We start from the raw sequence: 6271 nt of genomic DNA, 5'->3' as shown, positions 1-6271 counted from the left end.
TAAACCATGTAGCCTACATCTTGTAAATTAATGTAAAATATATGAAAGTGGACATTTTTGTAATACTGACATACTTTCCTCGGTAGGGGCTTTAACTATGGTATTACATCTAAAACGGATGAATATGCATAGAAGAGATCTTTAGTGATTATTGTAAACAGCTTACAAAACTTTCAACCCTCCTGTTAATGTAGTAAAAAAAAAACTCAATAGTGTCATAATTATAACATTCATAGGAAAAGGTTTGTAACATTAATGGGAGGGGGCGATATTAGATTAACTAAATTTATTACATCAACAGGATTATTACACTATTAACTGCAAATTGATATTACTTTAGTGGCAAAATTATTACAGAATTATCATACTATTAACTGCAAACAACTAAACTTCCCCAGAAAATTGAATAAATTCCCTGTCTTCCCCTGTCTGGAATACTCCTCTCCAAATTCCATGATATTCCAGGACTTTCAGCAGCTTTTCACTGTTTGTTCCCTCTTTCCAGTGCATCATGTGACTGTGGGAACTCAGGGCTTGAAGTTACATTTGTGTGAACTCATATTTCTCTGAGAAGGCTTGATACTCCTCAGTTGAATGCCATTAGCAGATATCACTGTCTGATGCTCACCATGTCTAGATAATCAGTTCAGTGAATTTGATCACCTGCTTTGTTCTTATGTCTGATAAGATGTGAACTCTGTAGTTTGAATGCTGGTCCAATATCAGTAGATAGTCTTTTCCATTCAGGTGGAATATATTTTTCCCTTCTGGCTTGCTGTGTGGTCAGTGGGCCTCTCCTCTGTTGTATCTATGAAGCCGATGTGTTTCTCATCTCTATCTCTCAGACTGTCTTAGTTCCTTTCAGCAAGACCAGTTTACCACACCTGGTTCCTCCTGTGGTTCACTCAGCCTCACCTGTCTTGGCATCTGGATCTTTTCCATCGCATCTCATAGTATCTCATCCTTCTCAGTCTCAGTTTCAATCAGTCTCTGACTTTAATGTTGGTTTAATGAACTTTATACAGGCTGAAAATATGCTGTCACTTGGCTGGCAGGGTGGTGCCTCCTGGACCTGAACCTTGATTTTTTTATGTTAATAATAATGGAATAATGGAAAACAGTGACTATGATTGGTTGGAAATTTAGAAAACATTGGAAATGGCTGGACATGATGGGCTTCTCAAGGTGCCACATGGGAGGAAAACTTTGCATTACAAACATGTAGGTAAAGGTCAATTTCTGCTTTAAAGTGTTTCCCAATGTTGTCTTCCCTTCACCTAAGTGAGAGTTTGATCAAATCTGTTTGATTTGATCAAACTCTGTCACAAACCTGTTAACACCAAAGAACAGTATTTTTAACAGCACTTCTATTTTGTAATAGATGTATCCTAAATGTGGGTGTACTTGTTAGTATTTGTTGCAGTGAATCTGAAGCAAAGATACAAGATCTACATATACAAGAATGAAAACAGCACAAAAAACAGCACAATCAAACCATTTGTTAGGGGCAAAGACTTATTTTTTATTATTATTATTTTGCCCTCATGAAACTGCTACATTCACACTGCAGGTCTTAGTGCTGAGTTCTGATTTTTGCTCAAATGTGTTGGTTTGGTGGGAAAAATCGGGAACTTTCAGCAGCAGTGTAAATGGAGCCTGTTACTCCTCAGCATGAGGAAAGCAACAATGGAGGGCCTTCCTCAGTCTGGAGAGGAATCGCCGCATCTTTTTAACTGGTCTGAACTCTGCAAGTTAAGCAAAATTTGAAGTTTAGTAAAATGATCACCCTTCACTCAATAGTAGGAAATATAATATGAATTAGAAATAATACACCTGTACAGATCAAATTTGGACTTGTATCTTACTTTTTTTCTTGACCTCAGTGGGGATAGCGGTCGAAGCCTCATCAGCCGGGTCAGAGGGAGTGGAAGCCCCGTCGGCCGGGTCAGAGGGAGTGGAAGCCCCGTCGGCCGGGTCAGAGGGAGTGGAAGCCCCGTCGGCCGGGACAGAGGGAGTGGAAGCCCCGTCGGCCGGGTCAGAGGGAGTGGAAGCCCCGTCGGCCGGGTCAGAGGGAGTGGAAGCCCCGTCGGCCGGTACAGTGGCAGTCATCATAGCAGTTGTAGTAGTAGTCTTGTGAACCGGGACAGAGGAGGTAGATGCCTTGTCAACCGGATCAGTGTTTGTGGAAGTCATATCAACCGGGACAGAGGAGGTAGACGCCTTGTCAACCGGGTCAGTGGTAGTCGTCATAGTAGTTGTAGTAGTAGTCTTGTCAACTGGGACAGAGGTAGTGGAAGCCTTGTCAACCAGGACAGTGGTAATGGAAGTCTCATCAACCGGGACAGAGGTGGTGGATGCCTTGTCAACCGGGACAATAGTGACTGATTCAGTAGTGGCTGATGTGCTGCCATGGGAGAAAGCCTTCATGGCCAGGAAGGAGGCTTGGACACTGCAAGAAGTATGACAATCAATCAATGAATCCATCAATCAAAACATCAATCGATCAATCCTATCATCCTTCCCTCTATCTATCAATCAAACACCTGTCCAATTTGCTTTGTCTGTTAACAGTGTTAACACCTACACACACACTGACACACACACTTACTAAGAGCTGGTGGCGTAGGAGTCCTCCAGGTGGCTCATGGTGAGGAAGGGATGCTGCAGAGCGTCGCCGGGCGTGGCTCTCTGCTCAGCATCAACCTCCATCATCCATTCCCTGAGGCCTATGAACGCCCCAACATCCTGACACTCAACTGCCTTGTTTGGGTAGAGCTGGATTTAGAAACACAGTCAATGACAGTTCAATCAAATTCACTTCACAGCTCATGGAAACAGCAAATAAACACTGTTAATTAGTGCTATTATATATCTATCTATTGATCTATCTAATTGGTTATCATAGAAAATGTTACAAGGCTTGTCAAGTGCCAAATGAAAGGAAGGAAGAAAGGAAATCTTTTTTATACAAGAAAACAGGGACCACCTACGTCCATCAATTCACTCAGCCGATCGAAGATGAGAGTCCTGCTCTCTATGGACTCAATTCCCGTCTCACAGGTGAACTCCTCTGGTGTCTAAAGAAACACAGAATATGAGATACTTCTTCACACATTTTTTAACTATTTTAAAAGGATTGTTGGATCTTCTGGAAAAAACAAACACCCTGTCCTTACAGAGCCAAAGCAGGAGGATGTTACAATACCTTCAGCCTCCAGACGTCTAGGTCCCGTCTGAAGAACCAGCTGGTGTAGAGACCAGCATCCAGCAGGTGGTTTTCTGGGAGTCCCTGTGCCTCTACAATGAATCTGATCTGGAAAGACAATACAGCATCACATTAGCCGACATTCTACATCACATCTCCACATGGGTGTGGAGACTTGTCTGTGGTGGAAACCACCTTAGAGTAACTGTAGAGTAAATCAAATATAGGTATATTATGTTACTTACTGCATCATATTCATTGTTAGAAATATACAGGTGATGACCCAGGAACATGTAGGCCATGATGCACCCGAGGGCCCACATGTCAATAGCCTCGGTGGCTGGCAGGCCCAAGAGGACCTCTGGAGCCCTGAGGGTGGAAGACAAGAGCCAAACATAAGAAATGTTACTGAGATTTGAAGACCAAGAATACAACATCTGACATGGTACCAATCCAGACCCAGGACCACACTATATCAGCACTAAAGGTTGACACCAACTGTGAATCACAGTCAAATTCAACATTTTTCCTAGAAGCTACAGAGGATTGACAGAACCTCAACTATTCATTTACAGTAGTGCTAGGAAACTCTCAGTAGAACATACCTGTACCACAGAGCGTGGAAGATGTCTCCAGGCCTCACTGTGGAGGCAGGAGTGGTCAGACCAAAGTCAATGAGTTTCACTCTGTAGGGCTGATCCACACAGTTCACCAGCATGATGTTGTCTGGCTTGAGGTCTGCGTGGATCAGCCCTATTGACTTTAAGCCTGCAAAAGCCTGGGCCAGCTGCTTCAGGACCGGTCTTATCTCTATGAGAGACAGGGGCTGGTTTCTCTCCTCCATGAAGGCCTGGAGGCTCTTGTCCAGCATCTCGAACACTAGACAGGGGTGTCCTCGGTGCAGGAAACACTCGTGCCACTGCACCAAGTGACACTTGTCTGCGTCCAAGATGCTGACTGCTTCCAGCATGGCCCGCTGGGGAGAGAAGATGAGAAGTTAGCCAGGTTCATTGACAGCTAGGTATAAACACTTCATGATACACATTTTAATAGACCAAGCAAAATTTGAAACATGTTACCCAAAACTTTCATGAGCGTTATCATCAAAAAGAATAAAATGATCTACCTCTCTGTTGAAGTCCTGCAGGGCATCGGCCCCCTTCCTGAGGACCTTCACAGCCACTGTTGTGGCCGTGTCCATCTTCAGGCACTGGGCCACTTTGCCGAAACACCCCTCCCCCCTGAACACCTGAACCAGGTAGTCACATGAAGTGCTAGACAGCACTTCACCCTGGACTACCTGGAATTCCTCAGGTGCCGGGAGGAGAGGGGGGGTCTGGAAGTTCCCAGGAGCCAGAGAGGAAGGTGGAGTCAGGAGTGTGTCCCGTGGGAGAACTGGTGAACCCGGGGGGAATATTTGTAAAAAAGCAGTCGTTACATTCAGAGTCATGCAGTCAACACAACACATACAAACACACAACTAAACCATTAATTATGGCCTTGAATTTAAATACTTGCTTATCAGTCTGAGACTATATGAAGTATATACATGTATCAACTGCAGAAGATACTCTGAGCATTTTAATGAGGAGCATTCCCAAAGAATAATACAAGGCAACAGAAGCTGAACAAGAAAATACAGTCTTGGTACTTCTGTACATCATCAAACAATTGTAAGAATATTTATATATGGACCGTGGTGTGTGTGTGTGTGTGTGTGTGTCTCTGTGTGTTTATGAACATGTCTGTGTATGTTAAGTCTCACTCACCTGTCCTGCTCCGGTCTTCTGAGTCCTGCTGGATTCCACGTGGATTCCACATGGTCCGTGTGTTGTTGTCAACAATGTTTGTACCTACATCCATACGTGAAGTTTCCATGTCTGTTGGTCTTCATGTGTTGGTGGAATAACGGGTTTCCAACTCAGTGTCCACTTGTCCAGGAGTCTGTTGTTGTGACTTCATAGTGAGATATAGAACCTTACCAGCTCCATCCTCAAAGGGCCTACAGACTGATTCTTGTCCTCAGTGATGTCATCACCTTTGGTGTGAGCCTTGCCCTTCAATATCTAAAGTTAATAATTTCTCTATGGGGAAAATGAATGGGGTTTTCATATAATCGTGCCTGTCACAGTCTGATTTTTAAACTTGGACATTTTCACCAACATACATTTATGTCTCTAATGGCACTGGATCCATTGAATTGTGTAACTGTGTGTGTGTGTGTGTGTGTGTGTGTGTGTGTGTGTACGTGTGCACGTGTGTGCGTTTGTGTCTGTCTGTGCCCAGAATTATAGAGCATACAACACACATACATAACATATGGCACTCCCTGTCATTGGATTGCAGTATTTACTTCACTTATGGTCAAATGATAATTTCTCTGTGTAAAAATTCTAGTTTTACAAGACCTGAACTACAGTACATCCACCCTCGAGAAATATATTTTTGTGAACTAAAGTTACTTAGAGGAAGTTAAAACTATGTAAAAGATGTAAAAAGATCAGTTTCCATCACTCCTACATGTTCAGTCAGACTCCTGTCTGCCAGAGACTAGTCTGGACCTAAAGCCCAGGTTGCTCAGCAGTGTGAGAATCAGGTTTTATCCAGGAAGTGGAGTTACCAATGCACAAAAGCACAAGCAGGACACCAAGACCTGGTGATGGTCAGCAGTGAGCGGCTGAACACAGTGTGAGTGTATTCTGCAGGAAGCCTTCACAGTGGTCAGAATGAAGGAATAAATAAATAAATAAAAACATAGATTTATTTTATAGTCACAATATTGTAGTTGTGTGTTGCAGTAGTTTACTACAGAGTCTTAGAATCCTCAGTCTCAAGTGAGATTTTGAATAGTTGAAGACTGAAACATTTTATGAAGGAACGATCAGTAATATTTCACTGGCTTATTGTACAAATTGAACATAATATATCAGCAGGGGTTCAGCAGTGTTGTTGATCAGTGCCGGTCACTCCACTGTTACCTCAATGGCTGCTGAGATTTCAAGCTTTCTAAACAAGCAGTCAGGTCCGTTCTCTCTGTTTGGTGGAAATTCTCCACACACACCCTTG

Source organism: Centroberyx gerrardi, chromosome 8 (assembly GCF_048128805.1).
Source record: "Centroberyx gerrardi isolate f3 chromosome 8, fCenGer3.hap1.cur.20231027, whole genome shotgun sequence".
NCBI lineage: Eukaryota > Metazoa > Chordata > Actinopteri > Beryciformes > Berycidae > Centroberyx > Centroberyx gerrardi.
This window is presented reverse-complemented; position numbering follows the sequence as displayed.